At 50.8% G+C, this 10,868-nt stretch overlaps 6 non-coding genes across 6 annotated transcripts; all 6 read left to right on the top strand.

Moving 5' to 3' along the window:
• The first annotated feature begins 2,065 nt into the window (after positions 1 to 2,065).
• Trnal-uaa lies at positions 2,066 to 2,149 on the top strand. The gene has a single exon. It is a non-coding gene; the product is annotated as a tRNA-Leu (tRNA).
• Positions 2,150 to 3,720: 1,571 nt separating this feature from the next.
• Trnal-uaa lies at positions 3,721 to 3,804 on the top strand. Its single transcript has one exon. It is a non-coding gene; the product is annotated as a tRNA-Leu (tRNA).
• A 1,571-nt stretch (positions 3,805 to 5,375) lies between these two features.
• Trnal-uaa lies at positions 5,376 to 5,459 on the top strand. Its single transcript has one exon. It is a non-coding gene; the product is annotated as a tRNA-Leu (tRNA).
• Positions 5,460 to 7,020: 1,561 nt separating this feature from the next.
• Positions 7,021 to 7,104, top strand: Trnal-uaa. The gene has a single exon. It is a non-coding gene; the product is annotated as a tRNA-Leu (tRNA).
• Positions 7,105 to 8,675: 1,571 nt separating this feature from the next.
• Positions 8,676 to 8,759, top strand: Trnal-uaa. Its single transcript has one exon. It is a non-coding gene; the product is annotated as a tRNA-Leu (tRNA).
• A 1,561-nt stretch (positions 8,760 to 10,320) lies between these two features.
• Positions 10,321 to 10,404, top strand: Trnal-uaa. Its single transcript has one exon. It is a non-coding gene; the product is annotated as a tRNA-Leu (tRNA).
• The last annotated feature ends 464 nt before the right edge of the window (positions 10,405 to 10,868 follow it).

The raw sequence follows: 10,868 nt of genomic DNA, 5'->3' as shown, positions 1-10,868 counted from the left end.
CGGGGCAGAGCCTAAGTATTGTAAAGTGAAGGCCCACAGTTAGAGCCTCACATGAAGTATTTCATTGGCTTCCCACGAGTGCGTAAACCAAAGCGTGGCTGTTGCTAGGAAACGGTCTTATTCGCCGTTCGTTAATATCTAGTTTTCTTTGCATCAATGTGACAATGTTCCTATTACTAAATACAGTTTTGCTAGTTACAGTTCAAACTGGAAGCGACGGAAGAAAGCGGTCCAACTCGCCACATTGGTTCCCGAAAGCGAGGGTGCGTTTAGTACGCCACATCTGACATTGCGTCTTACATATTATTAAACTGACATAATTCCATTCTACCGAAAAAGGAAAGAGATTTCGGAGTGAGGTTCCTGAGATCTTGCTAGAGATGGAAGTCACTGGAGCGCTTGTCTCGCTCGTCAGATTGGCCGAGCGGTCTAAGGCGCCAGATTTAAGCTCTGGTTCCCCTAAGGGAGCGTGGGTTCGAACCCCACATCTGACAATGCATTTTAAACATTCTGAAACTAACATACTCCCTTCATCTTATAGAACAAGTAAATTACGCAGAAACACGCCGCGGAGATTTTACTAGAGACGACAGTGACAGCAGTGCAGGCGTCGCACGTCCGATAGCCCGAGCGGCCGAAAACAAATAGCGGAACATATTTTTCTCGTGCCGAGTTTCAGCTCTTCTCACGGACGTTTCTGTGGTCGTTGTGTTGTGGCTCAGGGCTATTCCATTTTCCTTCCCTAAAAGGCAACGCGAGAGACTGTCAGGCAAATCGCAAGTGATCTGTACACGGACTAAGACGTCCGCACGTCTGGCAACATTCTCGCCAACTTGTATGCCGTGCCAACGACACGGGTTCATGTCCGATTACCGAAATTAGGCAGCGTTGGCCGTGGCTAGTGCTCGGCTGGATGACGAACTAGGAAGTCCGCGTGTCTTGGTTTCTTCAGTTTTGCCTTTTTCCTTAGTTTTTGGTGCTGCTGTGCGGTAATGGTACGGTCCAGCACGCTGACCCCCTCTTGCTCTCGGTACGCAAAGGCGCGAACATGCGGCCACAGTCAAATGAACGGGTCCGTTGTGTGTTTGTCGATGTGGCCTCTCCCAGTCGTTTCTAGCGCATGTCCTCTACATATACGCCCATTTGCAAGCGTCAGCTTTCGCGTCAGCCGAGCAAAGTCGAGACAAGTCGACACATGGGGACACACGATGCTGTGAATCGTAATCCGCACTAGCCTACGAGGGGAGAAGGGAAACCATTCGTACCGTTGAAAACACTCTCCTGAGTAAAGGAGACAACTTCCGTGCGATGTCCGCGCTTCGAACCCGGAGCAGCTACTTGGGAAGCAACCATGCTGACCGACACACCACCACCGCCTTCTGCTACGCGCTGCTTGCGCCGTGATGTGTCGCCTTCCCTCCTGGCGCCAGAGGCCGAAGGCGATAGCGCTGCAGGCGCTCAACGCCGAGTGCGACGCGAGCACCACTGAACCCGATTTCCTGGTGCTGCTAGGGCGACATACTGTAACTAGGCGCAGAACTGACTTTCTCTGATAAATTGGCCCTTTAATGCACATCAGGGCGAACACGAAATTTCTAATATGAAGTACTCACTGACGATCCAAAGACGTTTCAGTATGTATGCGTCGGTACCACCGGGGCAGAGCCTAAGTATTGTAAAGTGAAGGCCCACAGTTAGAGCCTCACATGAAGTATTTCATTGGCTTCCCACGAGTGCGTAAACCAAAGCGTGGCTGTTGCTAGGAAACGGTCTTATTCGCCGTTCGTTAATATCTAGTTTTCTTTGCATCAATGTGACAATGTTCCTATTACTAAATACAGTTTTGCTAGTTACAGTTCAAACTGGAAGCGACGGAAGAAAGCGGTCCAACTCGCCACATTGGTTCCCGAAAGCGAGGGTGCGTTTAGTACGCCACATCTGACATTGCGTCTTACATATTATTAAACTGACATAATTCCATTCTACCGAAAAAGGAAAGAGATTTCGGAGTGAGGTTCCTGAGATCTTGCTAGAGATGGAAGTCACTGGAGCGCTTGTCTCGCTCGTCAGATTGGCCGAGCGGTCTAAGGCGCCAGATTTAAGCTCTGGTTCCCCTAAGGGAGCGTGGGTTCGAACCCCACATCTGACAATGCATTTTAAACATTCTGAAACTAACATACTCCCTTCATCTTATAGAACAAGTAAATTACGCAGAAACACGCCGCGGAGATTTTACTAGAGACGACAGTGACAGCAGTGCAGGCGTCGCACGTCCGATAGCCCGAGCGGCCGAAAACAAATAGCGGAACATATTTTTCTCGTGCCGAGTTTCAGCTCTTCTCACGGACGTTTCTGTGGTCGTTGTGTTGTGGCTCAGGGCTATTCCATTTTCCTTCCCTAAAAGGCAACGCGAGAGACTGTCAGGCAAATCGCAAGTGATCTGTACACGGACTAAGACGTCCGCACGTCTGGCAACATTCTCGCCAACTTGTATGCCGTGCCAACGACACGGGTTCATGTCCGATTACCGAAATTAGGCAGCGTTGGCCGTGGCTAGTGCTCGGCTGGATGACGAACTAGGAAGTCCGCGTGTCTTGGTTTCTTCAGTTTTGCCTTTTTCCTTAGTTTTTGGTGCTGCTGTGCGGTAATGGTACGGTCCAGCACGCTGACCCCCTCTTGCTCTCGGTACGCAAAGGCGCGAACATGCGGCCACAGTCAAATGAACGGGTCCGTTGTGTGTTTGTCGATGTGGCCTCTCCCAGTCGTTTCTAGCGCATGTCCTCTACATATACGCCCATTTGCAAGCGTCAGCTTTCGCGTCAGCCGAGCAAAGTCGAGACAAGTCGACACATGGGGACACACGATGCTGTGAATCGTAATCCGCACTAGCCTACGAGGGGAGAAGGGAAACCATTCGTACCGTTGAAAACACTCTCCTGAGTAAAGGAGACAACTTCCGTGCGATGTCCGCGCTTCGAACCCGGAGCAGCTACTTGGGAAGCAACCATGCTGACCGACACACCACCACCGCCTTCTGCTACGCGCTGCTTGCGCCGTGATGTGTCGCCTTCCCTCCTGGCGCCAGAGGCCGAAGGCGATAGCGCTGCAGGCGCTCAACGCCGAGTGCGACGCGAGCACCACTGAACCCGATTTCCTGGTGCTGCTAGGGCGACATACTGTAACTAGGCGCAGAACTGACTTTCTCTGATAAATTGGCCCTTTAATGCACATCAGGGCGAACACGAAATTTCTAATATGAAGTACTCACTGACGATCCAAAGACGTTTCAGTATGTATGCGTCGGTACCACCGGGGCAGAGCCTAAGTATTGTAAAGTGAAGGCCCACAGTTAGAGCCTCACATGAAGTATTTCATTGGCTTCCCACGAGTGCGTAAACCAAAGCGTGGCTGTTGCTAGGAAACGGTCTTATTCGCCGTTCGTTAATATCTAGTTTTCTTTGCATCAATGTGACAATGTTCCTATTACTAAATACAGTTTTGCTAGTTACAGTTCAAACTGGAAGCGACGGAAGAAAGCGGTCCAACTCGCCACATTGGTTCCCGAAAGCGAGGGTGCGTTTAGTACGCCACATCTGACATTGCGTCTTACATATTATTAAACTGACATAATTCCATTCTACCGAAAAAGGAAAGAGATTTCGGAGTGAGGTTCCTGAGATCTTGCTAGAGATGGAAGTCACTGGAGCGCTTGTCTCGCTCGTCAGATTGGCCGAGCGGTCTAAGGCGCCAGATTTAAGCTCTGGTTCCCCTAAGGGAGCGTGGGTTCGAACCCCACATCTGACAATGCATTTTAAACATTCTGAAACTAACATACTCCCTTCATCTTATAGAACAAGTAAATTACGCAGAAACACGCCGCGGAGATTTTACTAGAGACGACAGTGACAGCAGTGCAGGCGTCGCACGTCCGATAGCCCGAGCGGCCGAAAACAAATAGCGGAACATATTTTTCTCGTGCCGAGTTTCAGCTCTTCTCACGGACGTTTCTGTGGTCGTTGTGTTGTGGCTCAGGGCTATTCCATTTTCCTTCCCTAAAAGGCAACGCGAGAGACTGTCAGGCAAATCGCAAGTGATCTGTACACGGACTAAGACGTCCGCACGTCTGGCAACATTCTCGCCAACTTGTATGCCGTGCCAACGACACGGGTTCATGTCCGATTACCGAAATTAGGCAGCGTTGGCCGTGGCTAGTGCTCGGCTGGATGACGAACTAGGAAGTCCGCGTGTCTTGGTTTCTTCAGTTTTGCCTTTTTCCTTAGTTTTTGGTGCTGCTGTGCGGTAATGGTACGGTCCAGCACGCTGACCCCCTCTTGCTCTCGGTACGCAAAGGCGCGAACATGCGGCCACAGTCAAATGAACGGGTCCGTTGTGTGTTTGTCGATGTGGCCTCTCCCAGTCGTTTCTAGCGCATGTCCTCTACATATACGCCCATTTGCAAGCGTCAGCTTTCGCGTCAGCCGAGCAAAGTCGAGACAAGTCGACACATGGGGACACACGATGCTGTGAATCGTAATCCGCACTAGCCTACGAGGGGAGAAGGGAAACCATTCGTACCGTTGAAAACACTCTCCTGAGTAAAGGAGACAACTTCCGTGCGATGTCCGCGCTTCGAACCCGGAGCAGCTACTTGGGAAGCAACCATGCTGACCGACACACCACCACCGCCTTCTGCTACGCGCTGCTTGCGCCGTGATGTGTCGCCTTCCCTCCTGGCGCCAGAGGCCGAAGGCGATAGCGCTGCAGGCGCTCAACGCCGAGTGCGACGCGAGCACCACTGAACCCGATTTCCTGGTGCTGCTAGGGCGACATACTGTAACTAGGCGCAGAACTGACTTTCTCTGATAAATTGGCCCTTTAATGCACATCAGGGCGAACACGAAATTTCTAATATGAAGTACTCACTGACGATCCAAAGACGTTTCAGTATGTATGCGTCGGTACCACCGGGGCAGAGCCTAAGTATTGTAAAGTGAAGGCCCACAGTTAGAGCCTCACATGAAGTATTTCATTGGCTTCCCACGAGTGCGTAAACCAAAGCGTGGCTGTTGCTAGGAAACGGTCTTATTCGCCGTTCGTTAATATCTAGTTTTCTTTGCATCAATGTGACAATGTTCCTATTACTAAATACAGTTTTGCTAGTTACAGTTCAAACTGGAAGCGACGGAAGAAAGCGGTCCAACTCGCCACATTGGTTCCCGAAAGCGAGGGTGCGTTTAGTACGCCACATCTGACATTGCGTCTTACATATTATTAAACTGACATAATTCCATTCTACCGAAAAAGGAAAGAGATTTCGGAGTGAGGTTCCTGAGATCTTGCTAGAGATGGAAGTCACTGGAGCGCTTGTCTCGCTCGTCAGATTGGCCGAGCGGTCTAAGGCGCCAGATTTAAGCTCTGGTTCCCCTAAGGGAGCGTGGGTTCGAACCCCACATCTGACAATGCATTTTAAACATTCTGAAACTAACATACTCCCTTCATCTTATAGAACAAGTAAATTACGCAGAAACACGCCGCGGAGATTTTACTAGAGACGACAGTGACAGCAGTGCAGGCGTCGCACGTCCGATAGCCCGAGCGGCCGAAAACAAATAGCGGAACATATTTTTCTCGTGCCGAGTTTCAGCTCTTCTCACGGACGTTTCTGTGGTCGTTGTGTTGTGGCTCAGGGCTATTCCATTTTCCTTCCCTAAAAGGCAACGCGAGAGACTGTCAGGCAAATCGCAAGTGATCTGTACACGGACTAAGACGTCCGCACGTCTGGCAACATTCTCGCCAACTTGTATGCCGTGCCAACGACACGGGTTCATGTCCGATTACCGAAATTAGGCAGCGTTGGCCGTGGCTAGTGCTCGGCTGGATGACGAACTAGGAAGTCCGCGTGTCTTGGTTTCTTCAGTTTTGCCTTTTTCCTTAGTTTTTGGTGCTGCTGTGCGGTAATGGTACGGTCCAGCACGCTGACCCCCTCTTGCTCTCGGTACGCAAAGGCGCGAACATGCGGCCACAGTCAAATGAACGGGTCCGTTGTGTGTTTGTCGATGTGGCCTCTCCCAGTCGTTTCTAGCGCATGTCCTCTACATATACGCCCATTTGCAAGCGTCAGCTTTCGCGTCAGCCGAGCAAAGTCGACACATGGGGACACACGATGCTGTGAATCGTAATCCGCACTAGCCTACGAGGGGAGAAGGGAAACCATTCGTACCGTTGAAAACACTCTCCTGAGTAAAGGAGACAACTTCCGTGCGATGTCCGCGCTTCGAACCCGGAGCAGCTACTTGGGAAGCAACCATGCTGACCGACACACCACCACCGCCTTCTGCTACGCGCTGCTTGCGCCGTGATGTGTCGCCTTCCCTCCTGGCGCCAGAGGCCGAAGGCGATAGCGCTGCAGGCGCTCAACGCCGAGTGCGACGCGAGCACCACTGAACCCGATTTCCTGGTGCTGCTAGGGCGACATACTGTAACTAGGCGCAGAACTGACTTTCTCTGATAAATTGGCCCTTTAATGCACATCAGGGCGAACACGAAATTTCTAATATGAAGTACTCACTGACGATCCAAAGACGTTTCAGTATGTATGCGTCGGTACCACCGGGGCAGAGCCTAAGTATTGTAAAGTGAAGGCCCACAGTTAGAGCCTCACATGAAGTATTTCATTGGCTTCCCACGAGTGCGTAAACCAAAGCGTGGCTGTTGCTAGGAAACGGTCTTATTCGCCGTTCGTTAATATCTAGTTTTCTTTGCATCAATGTGACAATGTTCCTATTACTAAATACAGTTTTGCTAGTTACAGTTCAAACTGGAAGCGACGGAAGAAAGCGGTCCAACTCGCCACATTGGTTCCCGAAAGCGAGGGTGCGTTTAGTACGCCACATCTGACATTGCGTCTTACATATTATTAAACTGACATAATTCCATTCTACCGAAAAAGGAAAGAGATTTCGGAGTGAGGTTCCTGAGATCTTGCTAGAGATGGAAGTCACTGGAGCGCTTGTCTCGCTCGTCAGATTGGCCGAGCGGTCTAAGGCGCCAGATTTAAGCTCTGGTTCCCCTAAGGCAGCGTGGGTTCGAACCCCACATCTGACAATGCATTTTAAACATTCTGAAACTAACATACTCCCTTCATCTTATAGAACAAGTAAATTACGCAGAAACACGCCGCGGAGATTTTACTAGAGACGACAGTGACAGCAGTGCAGGCGTCGCACGTCCGATAGCCCGAGCGGCCGAAAACAAATAGCGGAACATATTTTTCTCGTGCCGAGTTTCAGCTCTTCTCACGGACGTTTCTGTGGTCGTTGTGTTGTGGCTCAGGGCTATTCCATTTTCCTTCCCTAAAAGGCAACGCGAGAGACTGTCAGGCAAATCGCAAGTGATCTGTACACGGACTAAGACGTCCGCACGTCTGGCAACATTCTCGCCAACTTGTATGCCGTGCCAACGACACGGGTTCATGTCCGATTACCGAAATTAGGCAGCGTTGGCCGTGGCTAGTGCTCGGCTGGATGACGAACTAGGAAGTCCGCGTGTCTTGGTTTCTTCAGTTTTGCCTTTTTCCTTAGTTTTTGGTGCTGCTGTGCGGTAATGGTACGGTCCAGCACGCTGACCCCCTCTTGCTCTCGGTACGCAAAGGCGCGAACATGCGGCCACAGTCAAATGAACGGGTCCGTTGTGTGTTTGTCGATGTGGCCTCTCCCAGTCGTTTCTAGCGCATGTCCTCTACATATACGCCCATTTGCAAGCGTCAGCTTTCGCGTCAGCCGAGCAAAGTCGAGACAAGTCGACACATGGGGACACACGATGCTGTGAATCGTAATCCGCACTAGCCTACGAGGGGAGAAGGGAAACCATTCGTACCGTTGAAAACACTCTCCTGAGTAAAGGAGACAACTTCCGTGCGATGTCCGCGCTTCGAACCCGGAGCAGCTACTTGGGAAGCAACCATGCTGACCGACACACCACCACCGCCTTCTGCTACGCGCTGCTTGCGCCGTGATGTGTCGCCTTCCCTCCTGGCGCCAGAGGCCGAAGGCGATAGCGCTGCAGGCGCTCAACGCCGAGTGCGACGCGAGCACCACTGAACCCGATTTCCTGGTGCTGCTAGGGCGACATACTGTAACTAGGCGCAGAACTGACTTTCTCTGATAAATTGGCCCTTTAATGCACATCAGGGCGAACACGAAATTTCTAATATGAAGTACTCACTGACGATCCAAAGACGTTTCAGTATGTATGCGTCGGTACCACCGGGGCAGAGCCTAAGTATTGTAAAGTGAAGGCCCACAGTTAGAGCCTCACATGAAGTATTTCATTGGCTTCCCACGAGTGCGTAAACCAAAGCGTGGCTGTTGCTAGGAAACGGTCTTATTCGCCGTTCGTTAATATCTAGTTTTCTTTGCATCAATGTGACAATGTTCCTATTACTAAATACAGTTTTGCTAGTTACAGTTCAAACTGGAAGCGACGGAAGAAAGCGGTCCAACTCGCCACATTGGTTCCCGAAAGCGAGGGTGCGTTTAGTACGCCACATCTGACATTGCGTCTTACATGTTATTAAACTGACATAATTCCATTCTACCGAAAAAGGAAAGAGATTTCGGAGTGAGGTTCCTGAGATCTTGCTAGAGATGGAAGTCACTGGAGCGCTTGTCTCGCTCGTCAGATTGGCCGAGCGGTCTAAGGCGCCAGATTTAAGCTCTGGTTCCCCTAAGGGAGCGTGGGTTCGAACCCCACATCTGACAATGCATTTTAAACATTCTGAAACTAACATACTCCCTTCATCTTATAGAACAAGTAAATTACGCAGAAACACGCCGCGGAGATTTTACTAGAGACGACAGTGACAGCAGTGCAGGCGTCGCACGTCCGATAGCCCGAGCGGCCGAAAACAAATAGCGGAACATATTTTTCTCGTGCCGAGTTTCAGCTCTTCTCACGGACGTTTCTGTGGTCGTTGTGTTGTGGCTCAGGGCTATTCCATTTTCCTTCCCTAAAAGGCAACGCGAGAGACTGTCAGGCAAATCGCAAGTGATCTGTACACGGACTAAGACGTCCGCACGTCTGGCAACATTCTCGCCAACTTGTATGCCGTGCCAACGACACGGGTTCATGTCCGATTACCGAAATTAGGCAGCGTTGGCCGTGGCTAGTGCTCGGCTGGATGACGAACTAGGAAGTCCGCGTGTCTTGGTTTCTTCAGTTTTGCCTTTTTCCTTAGTTTTTGGTGCTGCTGTGCGGTAATGGTACGGTCCAGCACGCTGACCCCCTCTTGCTCTCGGTACGCAAAGGCGCGAACATGCGGCCACAGTCAAATGAACGGGTCCGTTGTGTGTTTGTCGATGTGGCCTCTCCCAGTCGTTTCTAGCGCATGTCCTCTACATATACGCCCATTTGCAAGCGTCAGCTTTCGCGTCAGCCGAGCAAAGTCGACACATGGGGACACACGATGCTGTGAATCGTAATCCGCACTAGCCTACGAGGGGAGAAGGGAAACCATTCGTACCGTTGAAAACACTCTCCTGAGTAAAGGAGACAACTTCCGTGCGATGTCCGCGCTTCGAACCCGGAGCAGCTACTTGGGAAGCAACCATGCTGACCGACACACCACCACCGCCTTCTGCTACGCGCTGCTTGCGCCGTGATGTGTCGCCTTCCCTCCTGGCGCCAGAGGCCGAAGGCGATAGCGCTGCAGGCGCTCAACGCCGAGTGCGACGCGAGCACCACTGAACCCGATTTCCTGGTGCTGCTAGGGCGACATACTGTAACTAGGCGCAGAACTGACTTTCTCTGATAAATTGGCCCTTTAATGCACATCAGGGCGAACACGAAATTTCTAATATGAAGTACTCACTGACGATCCAAAGACGTTTCAGTATGTATGCGTCGGTACCACCGGGGCAGAGCCTAAGTATTGTAAAGTGAAGGCCCACAGTTAGAGCCTCACATGAAGTATTTCATTGGCTTCCCACGAGTGCGTAAACCAAAGCGTGGCTGTTGCTAGGAAACGGTCTTATTCGCCGTTCGTTAATATCTAGTTTTCTTTGCATCAATGTGACAATGTTCCTATTACTAAATACAGTTTTGCTAGTTACAGTTCAAACTGGAAGCGACGGAAGAAAGCGGTCCAACTCGCCACATTGGTTCCCGAAAGCGAGGGTGCGTTTAGTACGCCACATCTGACATTGCGTCTTACATATTATTAAACTGACATAATTCCATTCTACCGAAAAAGGAAAGAGATTTCGGAGTGAGGTTCCTGAGATCTTGCTAGAGATGGAAGTCACTGGAGCGCTTGTCTCGCTCGTCAGATTGGCCGAGCGGTCTAAGGCGCCAGATTTAAGCTCTGGTTTCCGTAAGGGAGCGTGGGTTCGAACCCCACATCTGACAATGCATTTTAAACATTCTGAAACTAACATACTCCCTTCATCTTATAGAACAAGTAAATTACGCAGAAACACGCCGCGGAGATTTTACTAGAGACGACAGTGACAGCAGTGCAGGCGTCGCACGTCCGATAGCCCGAGCGGCCGAAAACAAATAGCGGAACATATTTTTCTCGTGCCGAGTTTCAGCTCTTCTCACGGACGTTTCTGTGGTCGTTGTGTTGTGGCTCAGGGCTATTCCATTTTCCTTCCCTAAAAGGCAACGCGAGAGACTGTCAGGCAAATCGCAAGTGATCTGTACACGGACTAAGACGTCCGCACGTCTGGCAACATTCTCGCCAACTTGTATGCCGTGCCAACGACACGGGTTCATGTCCGATTACCGAAATTAGGCAGCGTTGGCCGTGGCTAGTGCTCGGCTGGATGACGAACTAGGAAGTCCGCGTGTCTTGGTTTCTTCAGTTTTGC

This window comes from Schistocerca americana, chromosome 7, assembly GCF_021461395.2.
Source record: "Schistocerca americana isolate TAMUIC-IGC-003095 chromosome 7, iqSchAmer2.1, whole genome shotgun sequence".
In the NCBI taxonomy this organism is placed as follows: Eukaryota; Metazoa; Arthropoda; class Insecta; order Orthoptera; family Acrididae; genus Schistocerca; species Schistocerca americana.
This window is presented reverse-complemented; position numbering and strand designations above follow the sequence as displayed.